This window comes from Pristiophorus japonicus, chromosome 8 (assembly GCF_044704955.1).
Source record: "Pristiophorus japonicus isolate sPriJap1 chromosome 8, sPriJap1.hap1, whole genome shotgun sequence".
NCBI lineage: Eukaryota > Metazoa > Chordata > Chondrichthyes > Pristiophoridae > Pristiophorus > Pristiophorus japonicus.
Window position 1 is genome coordinate 135,167,126 of NC_091984.1, and position 23,610 is coordinate 135,190,735.

At 43.7% G+C, this 23,610-nt stretch overlaps 1 protein-coding gene across 6 annotated transcripts in view; it reads left to right on the top strand.

Moving 5' to 3' along the window:
- The window catches only part of ralgps2 (Ral GEF with PH domain and SH3 binding motif 2), a 641,885-nt gene that overhangs the window by 594,572 nt on the left and 23,703 nt on the right, over positions 1-23,610 (top strand). The gene's annotated exons all lie outside the window — the stretch shown is intronic.

The following is a 23,610-nucleotide window of genomic DNA, read 5'->3' on the forward strand; positions in this document are numbered from 1 at the left end:
CTGTTCTAAGAAACAATCCCGTATGCATTCTATGAATTCCTCCTCAAGGCTACCCCGTGTGATTTGATTTGACCAATCGATATGTAGGTTAAAATCCCCCATGATTACTGCCGTTCCTTTTTCACATGCCTCCATTATTCCCTTGATTATTGTCCGCCCCACCGTGAAGTTATTATTTGGGGGCCTATAAACTACGCCCACCAGTGACTTTTCCCCCTTACTATCACTAATCTCCACCCACAATGATTCAACATTTTGTTCATTAGAGCCAATATCGTCTCTCACAACTGCCCTGATATCATCCTTTATTAGCAGAGCTACCCACCTCCTTTCCCTTCTTGTCTATCAAAACCACCCGCGTAAACATTGGTCCCGTCTCTGTTGAGGTGTAACCTGTCCGACTTGTACAGGTCTCACCTACCGCAGAAGCGGTCCCAATTGTTCAGGAAACTAAAGCCCTCCCTCCTACACCAATGCTCCAGCCACGTATTTATCTGACTAGCCTTCCTATTTCTACCCTCACTGGCAGTAATCCCAAGATTACCACCTTTGAGGTCCTGGCTTTCAATCTTACTCCTAGCTCCCTAAACTCAGCTTTCAGGACCTCACCCCTCTTTCTACCTGTGTCGTTGGTACCAATGTGGACCACAACCACTGGCTGTTCCCCTTCCCTCCCCAGAATGCCCTGCAGTTGCTCAGTGACATCATTGACCCTTGCACCAGGGAGGCAACACACCATCCTGATGTCACTTTTGCTGCCACAGAAGCGCCTATCTGCTCCCCTAACTATTGAATCTCCTATCACTATAGTCCTTCCCGTCTTCTTCCTTTCCCCCTGTGCAGCTGAGCCACCCACGGTGCTGTGGACTTGGCCCTGGCTGCACTCCCCAGAGGCATCACCGCCCTCGCCAGTAGTCAGAATAGAGTACCGGTTGGAGAGCGGGATAGCCTCAGGGGACTCCTGCACGACCTGCCTCGCCATACTTTTGTGTGCGACGGTCACCCATTCCCTACCCTCCTGTACCTTTTTAATCTGTGGGGTGACCAACGCCTGAAACGTATGATCCAGTACCTCTCGTTCTCTCGGATGCTCCTCAGTGCCTCCAGTCTTCGCTCAAGCTCCGAGACTCGGCGCTCGAGTTGGAGGAGCTGGAGACACTTCCTGCACATGTGGTCATCCCCGTTGCGGGAGGCATCCAGGAATTCCCACATGGCACAGGTGTTGCATTCCATTTGAACGAGCTGCTCTGCCATTCCACTAGTTACCCTTAAATTACCCAGCAAAAACACTGACTCCCACTACACACACTAAACAGCTATTTAGTAATTTATCCTCTTATCTATTAGAACACAAAATAAAAGAGATATACTCACCAGCAATCAGCCAACCACTTCCCAGCTTGGCTGTGACGTCACTTTTTGATTTCTTGTCCCTCCTCCCCGCACTGCTCGCTCACTGACTGCTGCTGGGCCTTTTCAGGCCGCTGACCCCGGACTGCCACTGACGCTGCTGCTCTTACCACATATCATGTCTCAAAATACTCATATACTGTACCCAATATGTTATTTTCTGAAATAAGTCTTATCTAATTTGCATTTGAATGAGTGACCCTCTTTTGAGTGTTGATGCAACTTTGCCTCCTGAAAATTATTGCCTTCCGACAACAACAGGCAGGTGGATGGCAAGACTGACACAAACATTTTTCCATGACAAATAAAAATAATTTTTAAAATCTCTAGGGACAATTCACTACTTGCTGGAGTGAGACTCCACAACTTCATCAGTCCCTTTACGGGCTTACAAGATTGAGTGCCATACCAGGACCATAAATCCCTTCATTATCTGGGTCCTCTACTACATTAATAATCAGCCCTAAATGACTGCGGCAAGAATCATTTGTAATAATGTTGTAAATCCAATAATTTCACATTCACCATTAAGTTTAATGAGGTGCTTCACAGCGAGAATGAACTTTTATCGGCTTTGGTGAGTCATAACGGCGGAGCGGCACAAATCACCCAGCACTCTGCAGAGAATCGGAACTCATGACATATCTCTTTTGCTCCGCAAAGTGCTGGATATTTTACAAATTAATAATGGTGAGCGACATTAATGTATTATTGTAATATCGCAACTGCCCAGCAATTTCTGTCCTAATGTTGGAAACAGGTTGACGCTCATACATATATGCAATCTGGGATCAAGTGACACCATTTTTGCCTTACCCACCTGACTGCCATCAGTTCCTACCTTGCCTCCCAGTGATACAAGTTGGAAGGCAGGCATTGCCAGTGATAATTAATTCCTTGCAATCAGGGAAAGCTGGATGGAGCTTTGGGAGACATTTTTATGGCAGTGGCTTGTGAGTTTTGCACCTTAAAGTGCACATGTAAATTTTAAAATGTAAAGTATTTGCTGCTGTTGCCTGCTGCTCTTAAGTCCTGCTTTTTATTCTTTACACTTAATACCCTCCATTTTAAGGTGCTGCTCCAAGCTCTTCATAACCGCCTCCACATCCTGCCTGATTTCCTCTCTCCAGATTGGCAAGTTGCCTAGTGGGGATAACGTGTCATGTTGGCAGCATGTCAACCGTGGCTGAGGTTTGGATAAGTTTGAGTTTATGGACGATGGGATGAATTGAAGGGGAGCAAGGAGAAATCGAGTCTGAAGATGACTGCAGTAGGGATATAGGTTTCAGTGGAGATTGGGTGCCACATCTGGTGCTACTGGGTTGGAAATAAGTGATCTTGGTGGCAAATCAAATGTGGGATTTGATGCGTAGTTCTGCGTTAAATAGGGCACTAAGATTTTGCAGTGTCTGGTTCAGGCTGAGTGAGGACCGAGAAGTCAGATGGAGTCATTGGCAGTGAAGTGGAATTTATGGCAGGGGCCAAATACCAATGTACAGTGGGAGGAAATTATGATATATCCACAAGTTGGCAGGCAGTCCTCTGGAGCAGATGTGGTTCTGAAGCTGAGAGGAGTGGCAGATGGGTAGGAGGCCAGCATATATATGGAAACTCAACCTGTCCCATATGTCATCATTTGAGAAGCAGTGTGAATGCATGTTCGAGTACTGTTTGGTCTTTCTGGATGGATGAGCTACGGTGATCTACTTCATGCTTTTGCGAATAGTGGTGATGAAAATATTTAATACTGAGTCGAGCTTGCCCTTGTTATGGAACTTGACACGTTTTGCAAGAAACCCAGATCCTGAAGTTTCACAGCTTGGGCACTTCCAATTTGACAACTGAAAGTGGAAAGAATGCTGATTAGTGTTGATCTCTGCGGAGCTACTCAGTAATAGGTGTGTAGTTGACATAAGCAGCTTCCTGCTGAGTGTGAAGTGATTGGCAGCCATGGCCAAGGGAAATAAATTACATTTTCAGTTTTTCCTGGAAGGTATGATATTTTTGTATAAAAAATTTTACTTGGAGAAAGGAGAGTACTTTGTATGAAAAGTGTGCCTTCCCTTAATATTTGTAATGTTTCTTATTGCCTGAGTCTGGTGTTTATTATAGTGTACTAAACCTTCCAAATCTCTTGGTGCAAATACATGTCGAGATGGCCATTGCCCTCGAGGACAGGAAGAAATCAAGGCAAATTTTGTGTAAAAAAGAATTGAGGAAAGGGTTCTCTAATGTATGCTGACTAGGACGTGAGTATCTGACAGGAAGTGGACATACAAATGAAATCTGCATGTGGGACATGCTGGAAAAGCCGAGTGACTGGTTGATAGAGAAGGTCAGGGCACCATGGCAGCTGGCAGCTTCAGCTCTGCAACAGTCGGCTGCCTGCTGGTGTGTGGGATGGAGCGGGGAGTGGGGTGGGGGGGTTGCAGCTCGGCCCTTGCCCAAAAAGTTGAGTGAATTGTGGTTCACAAGGGAAACTTGCAATTTGGTCGTGGAGTCCTGCATACTAAACCATTTTTATCTTTGAGTAGTGTCACATGATAACATCATCCATTTATCCTTGAAGAATTTTGTCAAATTCCTTATCTAGCTATGTTACGGTGCTTTGCCATTTTAGTGACATCACTGAGGAAGATAGGAAAGCCCCATGCATTACAGAGCAGTGTTATTTATGGCTTCAACTTTGGACCAGCCTGAAAGCTGATCGGAATCATACAATCCTCATTGCATAAGTACCAAGTAACATTTTTTCTCCCAGGGCAGGCAGTTCTGGATTAGTTCTGAGGCCAGTATGAACTGTCAGCCATTCCCCACCCCACTTTCACTCATGAGGCATGAGGAAAATTGTCTGCAGCATCAGTCACTGATGTGGCCTAAAGGTGTGAAGACCTAACAAGGCATGTCTGCATTTGACCAGCATTTGCAGACTAGTCTAGGTATGCACAGGCAAAATTGCCTGTTGAGTGGGGTAAATTAGGGTAACTGTACCCCAAAAAAGAGTCAACGTCTACATGATGGGGGTGGGGGACTGAATTGGTATTGTCAACTATCTGCAAATATTTTCTCATGAATTGGGATACCAGTTGGGATTATGGGTTTTAGACCAGGAGACCTGGCAGAATTAGGATCAAGATTTGCATCTGGGAGACCAGTAGGAGTTGTGGCTGGCAGCACTCAGGTGGTGCACCATTTCTTATTAAGATTCCTCACCTGTGTGGTTAAAAATGTGCATATCTCAACAGCTGAAATGGTTGCTCACATCAAACAGTTACTATCAATCCTTTGGTACCTGTTTTAGAAATACAGTTAATGCAGCCAAGATGATGCTAGAGTCCAGGACCTTTTTGAATTATTCCCTTTTAGTAAAGGTTCTTCATTATCCACTCACCTGGTTAGGGTATTTTGTGTTTGCTCAGCTTGTTCTGCAATACAACATTTCTTGGAAATACTGATTATACATCAAGTTCCATTATCCACCGGAGAGCATCTGCTACATATTAGTAATCAATCAGGGTTTCACTACACTTGTGTATTTTTCCTGTTAATTCAGAGAGAGAAAATCAATTTAAAATGCCACATAAACCAGGAGGAAGCTTTCTTGATGCACTCGTGCTTCGTATGAAACTTTTAGCATTTGCGTGGAAGGTTTTAAAGAAGCTTTTGTACAACCAAATGCTTCTTACTCAAACTTATTTTCCCCTACCAATCTGAGAATAAAGGGTTTGCTAGCTAATATTGGATATTTAGGTGTTAAGGTATTCAATAAATGGACAAAAAAAAAATCATTTTTAAACCCTTCAGTTTTTCTGTTTTAAAACTTCAGACTTTGAGCACTGCAGGTTCAGTTTATCCCACACTGCTGCATTCACAATCTTGACTATCCTTCTGTTAGGAGTCTCTTACCCCCCTCCCCCCCCCCCCCCCCCCGCTGTCATTGCCCCTTTCTCACATCATCTGGGAAAGGAGGAGAATAGAAGCTGAGGACTGTTCAGGATCATTCTGTGCATCAGCTGAGGATCAGGCTTGCCCACCCATAAACAAGCATGGCCTGAGGAGAATGGGAGTTTTGGAGAAATTAAAGGATAAATCTCCTTTTCAAAAATATTGCAGTTTTTATTTATAGGTTTGAGAGACTAATGATCAGAAAGATTGTGCACACAAGTATAAAAAGTTATTTGTTTTGTACTGACCAAAGTGAGGTTGTTGATCAGTGCTGGGAAATGGGATGTTTTCCTACTTTTGCTACTTGCTGTTTGTACCAAGCACCATTTGAATTCATGCAGAGTGAAAGTCCTTGGCAGAGTACCTGTGCCACAGGTTTGAAAGGGTTTCGAGTGAAGTTTTCTACTTCTCAGAACAGCCAGCCTTCTAGCCTTTCTCAGATTCCTATTTTAGTGTCATTTGAATTTAGTTCAGTGATCGGTAGTGTCTTTTAAATTTATTTAAGCAGATGTCTGAATTCTCAGACAGCTCTGTCCAGTTAATCTTTTTTAAACATCTTTTGTAATGTAATTTTGTCTAACAATTCCAATTTAGTGATTTTTTTATTCCAGCACAGTGTCCAACACTGAGCTTAATCAAATCGTCCAGGCTCAGCCAATACTGAGGGAATGAAAACGGTCCAGGTATTTGATTATAATCATTAACAACAAAGCTGTTCCTTGTAATCCTGTAAAGTTGAAACCATTTGGCAACTGGTTTTAAACATCAGAAAATAAACTTGTGTGACTGCAGGAATTCAGTCTGCATCCTCTCTCGGGAATGATGAGATGGCTGCTTAGTGGTTTAAGTCTTTCTTAACAGGAGAAGATTAATGAAATTGTATCAAATCGGTTGACTATATGAGAAGTTTCAGCTCTTGAAAATCTGAACTGTGTCAAAAAACAGCTTTTGTACAATCCAGCTGCGCAACATATCAGTCTACCGTGGTGTACATTGGAAACCTGTCTCTCAGTCCCTGGATTGGCTGACATTCATGTTCCAGCTGACAATGGGGTATGCGGAGGAAAGCAAAGAGTGAAACAGAAAGGAAAATTTTGTCTTATTGCCCCTCTTCACAAATCAAAATGGGAAAATATCTGTGCCAATAACCACAGGTTGCCTGTACAGTGTCGAGAACAAACCTAGAAAAAAATGAAAACAAAAAAAAAATTACTTTTTTTAAAAAAAGTTAATAAGCTCTAGTGTATTTTGTCCATTGGTATTAATTGTACTTTTCAGTCGCTTGGGGTTCTTGCGTCAATGTTTACACTTCAGTCCAAAATACTTCTCTCCACTGCTTTGCATCATCTGTGGAGTCATCATTTACAGCACATTGTTCAGCTAAAGAGCAGTCCAGAAATTCCTTAGATGTGGCCTGTTGATTGCAAAGCTTATTGCATACACTGAGGAGTTCAATGGAAAGGTTCTCTTGCATATTTCTGGCATTAATTTTGTAGAAGTGTCTCTCTGAGCAATGCACCATTATCCAGCTAAAAACTTGTGCAGGCAATCTACCCAGGCCATTGTGAATGTCAGTGAGTCCTGGTAGTAGCAAGTCCAAGTTTTCACTGCTTCGCATCATCTGCAGAGTCATCATTTACAACACATTGTTCAGTTAAAGAGCTCCCTAGAGCAGTCCAGAAATTCCTTAGATGTGGCCTGTAGCTTACAAAGCTGATTGCTTCTTCCTCTCTATGGGAAAGTACTTATCTGCCGTTTTTATGCTTCTCTGTGCAAAACAAATTGAGAGTTCACCACAGTTTAATCATATTGAAATGCATTGGAGTATCAGTGGAGCATGGTGCTAGATTGACAACCTGCTCCATTCAACAAGATCTTATTTGGACATGTATCTGCTCGTACTAGAGTATGCAAGATGAACTTCATAGCCTATATACAATCTGATCCACCAATTGCAGACAACTCAGTTGATTTTGTGTGAATTTCTTACTGGTTTGTCCTGTTTGAATTTTGAGGAACTGGAGGTTTGGTAAGGTGTGTTCTTAGCGCTGTTGTCTCGATGCTAAATCATGACTTTTAGTATCCACAGCTTGATAGATGCAAATTAGTGGGAGCTTTGATTTAAATTTTCTGTGATATGTCAAAACAACCAACAAAAATGCAAAGTTTGGACTGCAATTGTTTCTCCATATGGCTAGTTCAGTGCTCCATTTGTACCAATGAGGGAGATACTGAGCAGAGATTAGACATTATCCAACTGAGGGTGGGGGTGAGAAGAAGGGAAATGTTGACTGACAAGTTACTCAGGGTTGATGAATTGTCACTTCTTCCAATGTCAACTGTATAAAGAGGGCCATTGCCAGAGGCCTGGAAATTAATTAGACATCCTTCCTCAGGACTGGGAAATGGTGGGTGGAGACCTATGGGGAAAGGGATGAAAATTAAGAAATATTTCAAGAAAAAGAGCATTTTCAGATATTTCTTGAATTTCTTCGTATCTAAGCGCTGGTGTTGAGTACCTGATCTTGAGTTACTTGTGGGAGGATGTGGGGGGTGGGGGGGTGGGGGGCGCGGAGGATGGAAGGTGGTGATCTGCAAAGTTTAACTAACAGGAATTAGCAGTTTCATTAGGCTTCACTTGAGATTTTTACATTGTGAAGGCCAAGGTTGTGCAGTAGCATGATTTAAATTGTTTCTTTACAGCATGAGATCAAGATTTCAAATTCTCAGTGTTCATCCTGGGACAGTTTAAAGCCTAAATTGACCCATCTTGTCCCTCAGGCGAAGGGAATTGTCTGAATATGGTCGTGAGGAAAGGGTTGGTGGTTACAAACATTGAAGTGTATCCATTTTAATGCAGTTTTCAAGCCACAATAGATGCATTTTTTAGTGATACTTTAGTGATTTATTGTATACACAAAATAGTCTGACTAGAATTCCACTGCAGACATCCAGGAAAGATCATATGGAAATGATAAAGGGAACTTTTGAGCACACCTTAACTGAAATATATTGCCAATCTGTTTGACTGTTTTAATAGTTTCTGAAGTTGAAAAAAGTGTGCTAACAATTATGCTGTATACTGTCCTTTGTTCTGACTTTTTTTCCCAACTGCAGTGGGGAAAAAAGAGTTGAACCCCAAGTCTGTAGGGAACAAAAAACAGATATACAATAAATCAAAACTGCATCTTTTCAAATTGTCTTTGAAAGCTGATTTTAATGGCATTCTGCCCCCTTGGAGTACTGCTGTATACTTGTTTGGCTTTTATTTATAATTTATACAGGAAAACTCAGCTTAATTTGGGTTATTTTCAATTTTCTCTCCTTCTAAAGGCAGTGCTCCAGCAACACTTAAAAAATGGCTTCCCCACACAGTGTGTTAGGCATCACAGCTGAACCCCATTCTGTTCTCATCCAACATCCACACACACACCCTTGACAGCAGGAATTCATGGGTCGTAAAAAAGTGTGGCAACAGTGCATAATTCTTCTCCTCCTTTCTCATCCCAGCAGGCACACTGAACCCAATTGTTGTACCCCCTTGTTAATATCGTATAGATCTACGATTGAGCTTACAGCCTTCCTGATCTGTAGGACACTAATACATCACGCACTACATTCACAGAGCTTTTGGGAGAATCCTGAAAGCCCACAGTGGTGCAGTTTGTGAAGAGGTGGTACATCTGTCAAAAAAAAACATTTGTTTGTCTTTTTGGAATAAATTTTGGTTGACAATCAGCCCAGTAGCTCAGCCATACACATCATAAATGTCCTAAGTTTGACCTTGATCTGTACAATTTCACTGATCCTGCCCTCGAAGCATTGCAGTTTTCTTCAGATATTCTGTGTCATGGAGGATAAAGCAGCTAAGAGTTGCTGGATGAACGTGTGTGCGTGCATGTGTGTGAGATGGTGAAAGAAAACTTGAGATGAAAGTAGTATCGGCTTGGTTGTAATGCACCCACCCCTGGTTGAACGGATCATGCTTGAATCATTACTACCAGAGGATAGCCTCTGCACATGAAATTGTACCAAAGCAAGGAGTCAATGGGGATTAAATTGGTTAGCCCATGAAAATGATGACTTTGATGGGCCGGGCTACAGAAGTAGGCTGATGGGTGTACACATCAAAATGCTTGGTGCACTGGGAACCCTGCTGGAGCATAGAGAAGTCCAGCACCAACTTGGCGCAGCGCTTTCCACAGAACTTGAAGCCCATCCTTTCCAACACGAAACGGCTGGCCATCTCATCAGCGCACCTGTGGAGCCAACCGTGATGCAATGTCTGATGGCCGATGTTTCAGCTTCCATTGCAGCACAAACAGCATCCACCCAACATCTGAGTGCTGCAATGCAAGCTCAGACTGGTGTCATGCAATCTCAGCTTGCTGCTGCCATAGAAGCTCAGACTGCTGTCATCATGGTTCTGGATACCAGTGTGCAAAGCGGCTTCCAGGGCATCACAACACCCCAGCAATCTGTTCTCCCACAGATTTTCCTTCTGGACAATCTCCAGATATGACCTCCTGCTGAGAGCGCTTCTTCCCCCTCCTTCCTCTTCGAGCAGCTTGTCTTGTACTGCGTGGCCTCTGCTCATTTTCCCAGTCATGCTCAATGCGAAGGGGAAGGTCTACTGATGCACCAATGTCTCAGAGCAACTGGTCTGTGCGGCAACAAGCCATTAAGTCACCAAAAACGACTTCAGCACCTGCCAGACCATCACCTGTAGACTATTGAAACTTTAACCTACTATAGGAAGCACCCAAAACTCATGGAATTGTAGCAACAGCCAGAAGAAATAAATCAGCAATTAACCTGAAAGTAGTTGATGATCCCTTCACATAGCGCTGGTGGGAGCAACTCCAAGATATTTAACAGGTGTTCAGCTGTGCGAGGTTAAGAGAGGGTGTAGGCTGGAACATGCAGCTCCAAAATGGCAGTGCTGACATCAAATCGGTGTGATTGACATCGTGATCTGCTTGCTCTGCATACTTCTGTTGGATGTTGGTTGTGCACGCGTTAACGCCTTTACCGAGATGACAACTTTCTGAGGCTGATCCAGACCGTTCAAAACTTGGTGTTTTATTTCACCCCGCGATGATCTTCCGACAACATGACTGCCTACTTCAACCTCTGTAACATAGCCAAAAAATGGGCGCTACCAAGCCCAATTTCACCACCAATGTTTTTAGGAGCGAGGTGGGAAAATAAATGCAGCATTTTTTTTAATGATCCTAACAGTCCGGGGTGGTAATTTGGTTGAGCGGGGAGATTGATGGATCTGGCTAGTAGAGGTTTGGATAGCATTTTTAGTCGCTGGTAATGTTTATATGGATAGCAGGGCCTCCGTGTCTCTGGTGGTTGGTTGAGTGAAGGAGGATGACTCTGGTCATGCTGACTCTCAAGTATGCAAGATCCTTCATGTCCCTGCTTCTAGTACCAAATAAATTGTTCTATAACATACCAGTCATGCAATATCATTGTAAACATTGCAATTTAATAGCATTTAGTTGAAAAGAAACAATGGTACTGCCATTACCATTGTCTTCGGTCTCCAGTACAAACTCCGTTCCCCAGCTACTGACTCTATCCCTCTCCCTGGCAACTTTCTGAGGCTGACCCAGACCATTCACAACCTTGGTGTCTTATTTGACTCCAAGATGAGCTTTCAACCACATATCCACTCCATCACTGGGAGCGCCTATTTCCACCTCCGTAACATTGCCTGACTCCGCCCTTGCCTCAGCTCATCCACTGCTGAAGCCCTCATCCATGCCTTTGTTACCTCTAGGCCTGACTATTCAAACGCACTCCTGGTCGGCTTCCCATCTTCCACCCTCCATAAACTTGAGCTCATCTAAAACTCTGCTGCCCCTATCATAACTCGCACCAAATTCTGTTCACACATCACCCCGTGCTAGCTGTCCTGCATTGGATCCCAGTCAATCAACGCCTCGATTTTAAAATTCTCATCCTTGTTTTCAAATCTTTCCATGGTCTTCCCTCGCTCTACCTCTGTAACCTCCTCCAGCCCTACAACCCTCCGAGATCAATGCTCTCCTCCAATTCTGGCCTCTTGTGAATCCCCAGTTGGTGCCCATACTTTCAGCTATCTAGGCCCCAAGCTCTGGAATTCCCTTCCTAAACATCTCCCCCTCTCTACCCTTCTCTCCTCCTTTTAAGACGCTCCTTAAGACCTCCCACTTTGACCAAGCTGTCCTAATATCATATTACGTGGCTCGGTGTCAAATTTTGTTTGATGAGGCTCCTGTGAAGCGCCTTGGGACGTTTTACTCTGTTAAAGGGACTATATACATACAAGCTTAGGGCCGAGACAACAGAAGGCGCGGCCACCAATGGTTGAGTGATTATAATCGGGGATGATCAAGAGGGCAGAGTTATGTATAATAATCCAATTCTGGAAGGGGATGAGCTCCCGTTAACAGGACACTGATTGACACCAAGCTCTGTCAAGCCCGTGCGGTGGCTGGTGTGCAACGGCCACCACGCGTTAAAAAAAATCCACGTAGAGACATCTTCCACCCTTCAACATGTAGTTTGGGACCTGGAATATTAGGTCCTTCATTGAAACACCTGTGAACTACGGAAACTATGTTTCCGTAGTTGATAATGTGACACTTTCCTAGTGGCCATTTGGGCTGATCTGAGGTAGAGAGTTTAGAGCAGACTGTTTAATATGTCCCAGCTTGCTCAAAATGAAATACAACTGTGCTGGTTCCCATTTAATGTCCAAACAACCAAATATCAAAAGTCAACAATACTTAACAGGTCTCGCATACTCCATTCTAACTTTACGTGAATTTGAAATTATTTTAATTAATTTGCTGACTAATTCATAGGAGATGGATTAAACTCTAGATTGCAGTCAGCCAAGTAGGGTACCAAGAGTTGGTACTCTTAACACAATGAATATTGAATACATAGAATCATAGACATTTACAGCACGGAAGGAGGCCATTGTCGGTCCATCGTGTCCATGCTGGCCAACAAGAGGCTATTCAGCCTAATCCCGCTTTCCAGCTCTGGGTCCGTATCCCTGCAGGTTATAGCACTTCAAGTGCACATCCAAGCACTTTTTAAATGTGGTGAGGGTTTCTGCTGCTATCACCCTTTCAGGCAGTGAGTTGCAGACCCCCACAACCCTCTAGGTGAAGAAATTTCCCCTCAAATCCCCTCTAAACCTTCTACCAATGACTTTAAACTTATGCCCCCTGATTGTTGACCCCTCTGCTAAGAGAAATAGGCCCTTTCTATGCACTATATCTAGGCCCCTCATCATATTATACACTTCAATGACGCCTCCTCTGTTCCAAGGAAAACAAACCCAGCCTATCCAATCTGTCCTCATAGCTAAGATTCTCCACTCCCGCCAACATCCTCGTAACTCTCCTCTGTATCCTCTCAAGTGCAATCCCATCCTTCCTGTAATGTGGTGACTAGAACTGCACGCAGTACTCTAGCCAGTGTTTTGTATAGTTCAAGCATAAGCTCTTGTATTCTATGACTCAGCTAATAAAGGCAAGCATTCGATATGCCTTCTTAACCACCTTACCTACCTGGCCTGCTACCTTCAGGGATCTGTGGACATGCACTCCAAGGTCCCTTTGTTCCTCTACGCTTCTTAGTGTCCCACCATTTAATGTGTATACCTTTTCCTTGTTAGCCATCCCCAAATGCATCACCTCACATTTCTCTGGATTGAATTCCATTTGCCACTGTTCTGCCACAGTTGATTTGATATCTTCCTGCAGTCTACAGCTTTCTTCTTCATTATCAACCACACAGCCGATTTAAGTATCATCTGCAAACTTCTTAATCATACCCCTTATATTAAGTCTAGATCATTGATGTATAGCACAAAAACCAAGGGACCTAGTTCTGAGCCCTGCAGAACCCCACTGGAAACAGCCTTCCAGTCACAAAAACACCCATCAACCATTACCCTTTGCTTCTTGCCTTTCAACCAATTTTGGATCCAACTTGCCACTTTGCCCTGAATCCTATGGGCTTTTACTTTTGTGACCAGTCTGCAATGTGGGACCTATATCAAAAGCCTTGCTAAAATCCATATACACTACATCAAAAGTACTACCCTCATCGACCCTCCTTCTTACCACCTCAAAAAAATTCAGTCAAGTTAGTCAGACACGACCTTCCCTTAACAAATCTGTGCTGACTGTCCTTGATTGATCTGTATCTTTCTAAATGAAGATTTATCCTGTCCTTCAGAATACTTTCCAATAATTTTTCCACCACCAAGGTTAGGCTGATTGGCCTGTAATTACTCGGTCTATCCCTTTCTCCCTTCTTAAATAAAGATACCACATTAGCAGTCCTCCAGTCCTCTGGCACCACACCTGAAGCCAAAGAGGATTGAAAAATGGTCAGAGCCTCTGCTATTTCCTCTTTTGCTTCGCTTAACGGGTTGGGATACATTTCATCCGGGCCTGGGGACTTGTCCACTTTCAAAGCTGCTAAACTCCTTAATACCACTCTCACTATGTTTATTTCATCTAATATTTCATTACCCTCCTTCCCGATAGCATGTCTGCATCGCCCCTCTCTTTTGTGAAAACAGACGCAAAGTATTCATTAAGAACCATATCCACGTCTCCCGCCTCCACACACAGATTACCCTCATGGTCTCGAATAGGCCCTACCATTTCTTTAGTTATCCTCTTGCTTTTAATATATTTATAAAACATCTTTGGGTTTTCCTTGATTTTCCTTGTCAAGAATTTTTCATGCTCTCTCTTTGCTTTCCCAATATCCTTTTTAATTTCACCCCTACACTTTCTATACTCCTCGAGAGATTCTGCAGTATTAACCCTCGGTATCTGTTATAAGCCTCCCTTTTTTTCTTTATCCTACCCTGTATGTCCCTAGACCGGATTTCGGATGTCACACCAATATATACCATTTAGTACAGCCAAACCTCCATGTTCACAACTTTTTAGCCCTTGTTTCCTCTGTCTTTCAAATTCACTTTCTAAGTTTTTACTTTCCAATTCCAACTTTACTTCCCTCCCTACTGAATCTATTCTCCAGTTCCCATCCCCCTGCCAAGCTATTTTAAACCCTCCCCAACAGCACTAGCAACCCTGCCCCCAAGCCACGAGGCTATTGGTCCCAGCTCTGTTGAGGTGCAACCCGTCCAGCTTGTACAGGTCCCATCTCCCACAGAAGCCGTCCCAATGCCTCAGGAATCTAAAGCACTCTCTCCTGCACCATCTCTCCAGCCACGCATTCATCTGCTCTATCCTATTTCTATACTCACTAGGTCGTGGCACTGGGGGTAATCCGGAGATTACTACCTTTTCAGGTCCTGCTTTTTAATCTCTCTCCTAGCTCCCTAAACTCTGCCTGCAGGACCTCATCCCTTTTTCTACGTATATCATTAGTACAGATATGGACCACAACATCTGGCTGTTCACCCTCTTCCCCCTAGAATGCCCTGCAGCCGCTCAGTGACATCCTTGACCCTGACACCAGGGAGACAACATATCATCCTGGAGTCACATCTGCGGCCGCAGAAACGCTTGTCTGTCCCCCTGACTATTGAATCCCCTACCACTATAGCTCTTCCATTCTTCTTAGCCCCCCCGCCAGCCCCGCCCTGTGCAGCTGAGCCACCCGTGGTGACGTGGACTTCGCTCTGGCTGCATTCCCCAGAGGCGCCATCGCCCTCACCAGTACTCAGAAGAGAATACCGGTTGGAGAGTGAGATGGATTCGGGGTACTACCTGTCTGCTGCTTCTCTTCTGTCTGGCAGTCAACTACTCCCTGCACTGCACACTCTTAAACTGTGGGATGACCATCTCTAGAAACATGCTATCCACACGGCTCACAGCCTCACGGATGCACTGTAGTGACTCCAGCCGCGCTCAAGCTCCGAAACTCACAGCTCGAGCTGCAGTAGCTGGTGACACTTCCTGCACATAGAAACATAGAAAACAGGTGCAGGAGTCGGCCATTTAGCCCTTCAAGCCTGCACCGCCATTCAATGAGTTCATGGCTGAACATGCAACTTCAGTACCCCATTCCTGCTTTCTCACAATACCACTTGATCCCCCAAGTAGAAAGGACTACATCTAACTCCTTTTTGAATATATTTAGTGAATTGGCCTCAACTACTTTCTGTGGTAAAGAATTCCACAGGTTCACCACTCTCTGGATGAAGAAGTTTCTCCTTATCTCGGTCCTAAATGGCTTACCCCTTATCTTTCGACTGTGACCCCTGGTTGTGGACTTCCCCAACATTGGGAACATTCTTCCTGCATCTAACCTGTCTAAACCCGTCAGAATTTAAACGTTTCTATCAAATCCCCTCTCATTCTTCTGAACTCCAGTGAATACAAGCCCAGCTGATCTAGTCTTTCTTGATATGTCAGTCCTGCCATCCCAGGAATCAGTCTGGTGAACCTTCGCTGCTCTCCCTCAATAGCAAGAATGTCCTTCCTCAAGTTACGAGACCAAAACTGTACACAATACCCCAGATGTGGCCTCACCAAGGCCCTGTACAACTGTAGTAACACCTCCCTGCCCCTGTACTCAAATCCCCTCGCTATGAAGGCCAACATGCCATTTGCTTTCTTAACCGCCTGCTGTACCTACATGCCAACCTTCAATGACTGATGTACCATGACCGCCAGGCCTCGTTCCACTTCCCCATTTCCTAATCTGTCACCATTCAGATAATAGTCTGTCACTCTGTTTTTACCACGAAGTGGATAACCTCACATTTATCAGCATTATACTTCATCTGCCATGCATTTGCCCACTTACCTAACCTATCCAAGTCACTCTGCAGCCTCATAGCATCCTCCTCGCAGCTCACACTGCCACCCAACTTAGTGTCATCGCAAATTTGGAGATACTACATTTAATCCCCTCGTCTAAATCATTAATGTACAATGTAAACAGCTGGGGCCCCAGCACAGAACCTTGCGGTACCCCACTAGTCATTGCCTGCCATTCTGAAAAGTACCCATTTACTCCTACTCTTTGCTTCCTGTCTGCCAACCAGTTCTCAATCCATGACAGCACACTACCTCCAATCCCATGTGCTTTAACTTTGCACATTAATCTCTTGTGTGGGACCTTGTCGAAAGCTTTCTGAAAGTCCAAATACACCACATCAACTGGTTCCCCCTTGTCCACTCTACTGGAAACATCCTCAAAAAATTCCAGAAGATTTGTCAAGCATGATTTCCCTTTCACAAGTCCATGCTGACTTGGACCTATCCTATCACCTCTTTCCAAATGCGCTGCTATGACATCCTTAATAATTAATTCCATCATCTTACCCACTACTGATGTCAGGCTGACTGGTCTATAATTCTCTGTTTTCTCTCTCCCTCCTTTTTTAAAAAGTGGGGTTACATTGGCTATCCTCCACTCCATAGGAACTGAACCAGAGTCTGTGGAATGTTGGAAAATGACTGTCAATGCATCCGCTATTTCCAAGGCCACCTCCTTAAGTACTCTGGGATACAGACCATCAGGCCCTGGGGATTTATCGGCCTTCAATCCCATCAATTTCCCCAACACAATTTCCCGACTAATAAGGATTTCCCTCAGTTCCTTCTTCTTACTAGACCCTCTGACCCCTTTTATATCCGGCAGGTTGTTTGTGTTCTCCTTAGTGAATACCGAACCAAAGTACTTGTTCAATTGGTCTGCCATTTCTTTGTTCCCAGTTATGACTTCCCCTGATTCTGACTGCAGGGGACCTATGTTTGTCTTTACTAACCTTTTTCTCTTTACATATCTATAGAAGCTTTTGCAGTCCATTTTAATGTTCCCTGTAAGCTTCCTCTCGTACTCTATTTTCCCTGCCCTAATCAAACTCTTTGTCCTCCTCTGCTGAGTTCTAAATTTCTCCCAGTCCCCGGGTTCGCTGCTATTTCTGGCCAATTTGTATGCCACTTCCTTGGCTTTAATACTATCCCTGATTTCCCTTGATAGCCACGGTTGAGCCACCTTCCCTTTTTTATTTTTACGCCAGACAAGGATGTACAATTGTTGTAGTTCATCCATGCGGTCTCTAAATGTCTGCCATTGCCCATCCACTGTCAACCCCTTAAGTATCATTCGCCAATCTATCCTCGCCAATTCACGCCTCATACCTTCAAAGTTACCCTTCTTTAAGTTCTGGACCATGGTCTCTGAATGAACTGTTTCATTCTCCATCCTAATGTAGAATTCCACCATATTATGGTCACTCTTCCCCAAGGGACCTCGCACAACGAGATTGCTAATTAATCCCCTCTCATTACACAACACCCAGTCTAAGTTGGTTCCCCAAGTTGGTTCCTCGACATATTGGTCTAGAAAACCATCCCTTATGCACTCCAGGAAATCCTCCTCCACTGTATTGTTTCCAGTTTGGTTAGCCCAATCTATATGCATATTAAAGTCACCCATGATAACTGCTGCACCTTTATTGCATGCACCCCTAATTTCCTGTTTGATGCCCTCCCCAACATCACTACTACTGTTTGGAGGACTGTACACAACTCCCACTAACGTTTTCTATCCTTTGGTATTCCGTAGCTCCACCCATACCGATTCCACATCATCCAAGCTAATGTCTTTCCTTACAATTGCATTAATTTCCTCTTTAACCAGCAACACCACCCCGCCTCCTTTTCCTTTCTGTCTATCTTTCCTAAATGTTGAATACCCTTAGATATTGAGTTCCCAGCCTTGGTCACCATGGAGCCATGTCTCCGTGATGCCAACCACATCGTATCCGCTAACTGCTATCTGCACAGTTAATTCATCCACCTTATTCCGAATACTCCTCGCATTGAGGCACAGAGCCTTCAGGCTTGCTTTTTTAACACACTTTGACTCTTTAGAATTTTGCTGCGAAGTGACCCTTTTTGTTTTTTGCCTTGGGTTTCTCTGCCCTCCACTTTTACTCATCTTTTTGTCTTTTGCTTCCGTCTCCATTTTGTTTCCCTCTGTCTCCCTGCATTGGTTCCCATCCCCCTGCCATATTAGTTTAACTCCTCCCCAACAGCACTAGCAAACACTTCTCCTTGGACGTTGGTTCCGGTCCTGCCTGGGTGCAGACCGTCTAGTTTGTACTGGTCCTACCTCCCCCAGAATCGGTTCCAATGCCCCAGGAATTTGAATCCCTCCCTGCTGCACCACTGCTCAAGCCACGTATTCATCTGAGTTATCCTGTGATTGGCCAAGTCACGCGAAGCATCCAGGATGTGCATTTCATGGGATTGAGCTGCCTGCCATGCTTCTAATTAATCGACTAAGATCTAACTCAGCAGAAATAAATTTGACACAAAAAAGCACTCACCAACTACTCACCAATCAGTTCTTTCCCTCTATTTTATTGGTTATGAACTAACTTAGCAGAAATAATCTTAAAACTTAAAAAAAAAAATACACTCACCAGCTACTCACCAATCAGCTCCTTCCTTTGTGTCGACGTCAAATTTTCAACTCTGACGTCACTTCTTCAAAAACTGCCTCTGTTGATTTGCTGCCGTTGGGGACTGCTTTGCGCTCCTCCGATCTTGCCACCACTGTTGTTTAAACCTGGTCAGGCCGCTCCCTTGGTGCTCTGCGTTCCTCCGATACTGCCGCCACTGTTTAAATCTGATCAGAGCCCTTGGTGCTCTGTTGTAATAAAATACAGTTTATTGGATTTTGAAAAGTGTTGAAAATACCTCCATAAAGCATTTTCCTGAAGTTAAATTTAGCAGGATATGTGGAACTATTTTGGTAACTATCTGTTGATGATAACCGATGGCCAGGTTGAACATTTCCATTATGTTTTCTAAATGTAATTTCTGAGTAGAGTATAATAGATTTTCTGTCCACATGATCAGTATGTATTTGATACATACATTCATGCATGTGTGTGAATAATATAATTGTGTGTCTATCAGTTACAGACGCAAAACAATTTTCCTGTAAAAAGACCTTTGGGAACTTGGCTTATAAGTGTACTCAGGATGTTCCTGTTTGAAGACATTAAACCTTATGGCCTTACAGGGACAACTTGGAAGCAGAATAATATATTGGACGTTGTATAATACAATCTTTCTGTTCTTGTAACACAGAAATATGCTCCTACTTGCCACGAGAGATCACCTGTTTGAAACAATTTACCCTTTTTTTGGTGTAAAAAAACCCCCCAGAATCATTCCAATTTGTCCCAATTTATTTTTTGCTTTTTATTTGGCTTCACATTTTCTCCCTTGCATATAGTTAATAAATCAATTATCTGGCTTATACAGCAGATAGCCACCCTGATCCCAGGGACCTGTAATTGTCATTAAATACAACAACCCTAGATTTTGGGCTGGTATTGCTATACACTGTATTGAAAACACATAGCTTGTCAGCTACTAAGTTTCCTATCTCAGTTATACTCCTATAAGGAAGTGCAAAATGGAGGCCAGGCATCTCCATAAGAGGAGAGGGAAGAGCCGAGAGTGTGTCCTTAGGGTGATGTCACACAATAAAAGCAAGATCAGTGGCTGTAACACTATACCTCAAGAATGTTCTTCCTTCAGGACAATTTTTAGAAAATCTTCAATTGTACTTTTCATTTGTAGATGGATTTAAGGGTCAAAGATGTCTCGGAGCGGGTGCAGGACATTCTGAAAAGGGAGGGTGAACAGCCAGTTGTTGTGGTGCACATTGGTACCAACGATATAGGTTAAAAAAAGGGATGAGGTCCTACGAGATGAATTTAAGGAGCTAGGAGCTAAATTAAAACGTAGGACCTCAAAAGTAGTAGTCTCGGGATTGCTACCAGTGCCACGTGCTAGTCAGAGTAGGAATTTGCTCAGACGAATACGTGGCTTGAGCAGTGGTGCAGCAGAGAAGGATTCAAATTCCTGGGGCATTGGAACCGGTTCTGGGGGAGGTGGGACCAGTACAAACCGGACGGTCTGCACCTGGGCAGGACCGGAATCAATGTCCTAGGGGGAGTGTTTGCTAGTGCTGTTGGGGAGGAGTTAAACTAATATGGCAGGGGGATGGGAACCAATGCAGGGAGATATAGGGAAACAAAATGGAGACAGAAGTAAAAGACAGAAAGGAGATGAGTAAAAGTGGAGGGCAGAGAAACCCAAGGCAAAAAACAAAAAGGGCCACTGTACAGCAAAATTCTAAAGGGTCAAAGTGTAATAAGGCAAGTATGAAAGCTCGGTGCCTCAATGCGAGGAGTATTCGGAACCCAAGAGAGGGTTCTGAGCTCGTTAGAGTCGGTGAGAGCTCAGATGAACAGGACCCCAAGAAAGAATGCAAAAGGCAGGAGGCAACAGAGCAGGGTAGCACTGGGTTAAGTGTAAACCACAAGGTGATATGAAGGGACAATATGTATGAATATAAAGGGGCTACAGGAGGGGTCAAAACTAAAAATCATGGTTTAAAAACCAGTATTAAAACACTCTACCTAAACGCACGCAGCATTCGAAATAAAGTAAATGAGTTGACGGCACAAATCATTACAAATGGGTATGATTTGGTGGCCATTACAGAAACGTGGTTGCAGAGTGGCCAAGACTGGGAATTAAACATACAGGGGTATCTGACAATTCGGAAAGATAGACAAGAAGGGAAAGGAGGTGGGTAGCTCTGCTAATAAAGGATGATATCAGGGCAGTTGTGAGAGACGATATTGGCTCTAATGAACAAAATGTTGAATCACTCTGGGTGGAGATTAGTGATAGTAAGGGGAAAAAGTCACTGGTAGGCATAGTTTATAGGCCCCCAAATAATAACTTCACGGTGGGGCGGACAATAATCAAGGGAATAATGGAGGCATGTGAAAAAGGAACGGCAGTAATCATGGGGGATTTTAACCTACATATCGATTGGTCAAATCAAATTGCACGGGGTAGTCTTGAGGAGGAATTCATAGAATGCATACGGGATTGTTTCTTAGAACAGTATGTTACAGAACCTACAAGGGAGCAAGCTATCTTAGATCTGATCCTGTGTAATGAGACAAGGATAATAAACGATCTCCGAGTAAAAGATCCTCTCGGAATGAGTGATCACAGTATGGTTGAATTTGTAATACAGATTGAGGGTGAGGAAGTAGTGTCTCAAACGAGCGTACTATGCTTAAACAAAGGGGACTACAGTGGGATGAGGGCAGAGTTGGCTAAAGTAGACTGGAAACACAGACTAAATGGCACAATTGAGGAACAGTGGAGGACTTTTAAGGAGCTCTTTCATAGTGCTCAACAAAAATATATTCCAGTGAAAAAGAAGGGCGGTAAGAGAAGGGATAACCAGCCATGGATAACCAAGGAAATAAAGGAGAGTATCAAATTAAAAACCAATGCGTATAAGGTGGCCAAGGTTAGTGGGAAAATAGAAGATTGGGAAAATTTTAAACGACAGCAAAGAATGACTAAGAAAGCAATAAAGAAAGGAAAAGATAGATTATGAAAATAAACTTGCACAAAACATAAAAACAGATCGTAAAAGCTTTTACCGATATATAAAACGGAAAAGAGTGACTAAAGTAAATGTTGGTCCCTTAGAAGATGAGAAGGGGGATTTAATAATGAGAAATGTGGAAATGGCTGAGACCTTAAACAATTATTTTGCTTCGGTCTTCACAGTGGAAGACACAAAAACCATGCCAAAAATTGCCGGTCACGGGAATGTGAGAAGGGAGGACCTTGAGACAATCACTATCACTAGGGAGGTAGTGCTGGACAGGCTAATGGGACTCAAGGTAGACAAGTCCCCTGGTCCTGATGAAATGCATCCCAGGGTATTAAAAGAGACGGTGGAAGTTATAGCAGATGCATTCGTTATAATCTACCAAAATTCTCTGGACACTGGGAAGGTACCAGCGGATTGGAAAGCAGCTAATGTAACGCCTCTGTTTAAAAAAGGTGGCAGACAAAAGGCAGGTAACTATAGGCCGGTTAGTTTAACATCTGTAGTGGGGAAAATGCTTGAAGCTATCATTAAGGAAGAAATAGCGGGACATCTAAATAGGAATAGTGCAATCAAGCAGACGCAACATGGATTCATGAAGGGGAAATCGTGTTTAACTAATTTACTGGAATTCTTTGAGGATATATCGAGCATGGTGGATAGAGGTGTACCGATGGATGTGGTGTATTTAGATTTCCAAAAGGCATTCGATAAGGTGCCACACAAAAGGTTACTGCAGAAGATAAAGGTACGCGGAGTCAGAGGAAATGTATTAGCATGGATCGAGAATTGGTTGGCTAACAGAAAGCAGAGAGTTGGGATAAATGGGTCCTTTTCGGGTTGGAAATCGGTGGTTAATGGTGTGCCACAGGGATCGGTGCTGGGACCACAACTGTTTACAATATACATAGATGACCTGGAAGAGGGGACAGAGTGTAGTGTCACAAAATTTGCAGATGACACAAAGATTAGTGGGAAAGCGGGTTGTGTAGAGGACACAGAGAGGCTGCAAAAAGATTTAGATAGGTTAGGCGAATAGGCTAAGGTTTGGCAGATGGAATACAATTTTGGAAAATGTGAGGTCATCCACCTTGGGAAAAAAAACACTAAAAGGGAATATTATTTGAAGGGGAGAAATTACAACATGCTGCAGTGCAGAGGGACCTGGGGGTCCTTGTGCATGAATCCCAGAAAGTTAGTTTGCAGGTGCAGCTGGTAATCAGGAAGGCGAATGGAATGTTGGCCTTCATTGCGAGAGGGATGGAGTACAAAATCAGGGAGGTCCTGCTGCAACTGTACAGGGTATTGGTGAGGCCGCACCTGGAATACTGCGTGCAGTTTTGGTCACCTTACTTAAGGAAGGATATACTAGCTTTGGAGGGGGTACAGAGACGATTCACTAGGCTGATTCCGGAGAAGAGGGGGTTACCTTATGATGAGAGATTGAGTAGACTGGGTCTTTACTCGTTGGAGTTCAGAAGGATGAGGGGTGATCTTCTCGAAACATTTAAAATAATGAAAGGGATAGACAAGATCGAGGCAGAGAGGTTGTTTCCACTGGTCGGGGAGACTAGAACTAGGGGGCACAGCCTCAAAATATGGGGGAGCCAATTTAAAACCGAGTTGAGAAGGAATTTCTTCTCCCAGAGGGTTGTGAATCTGTGAAATTCTCTGCCCAAGGAAGCAATTGAGGCTAGCTCATTGAATGTATTTAAATCACAGATAGATAGATTTTTAACCAATCAGGGTTAATTAAGGGTTATGGGGAGCAGGCGGGTAAGTGGAGCTGAGTCCACG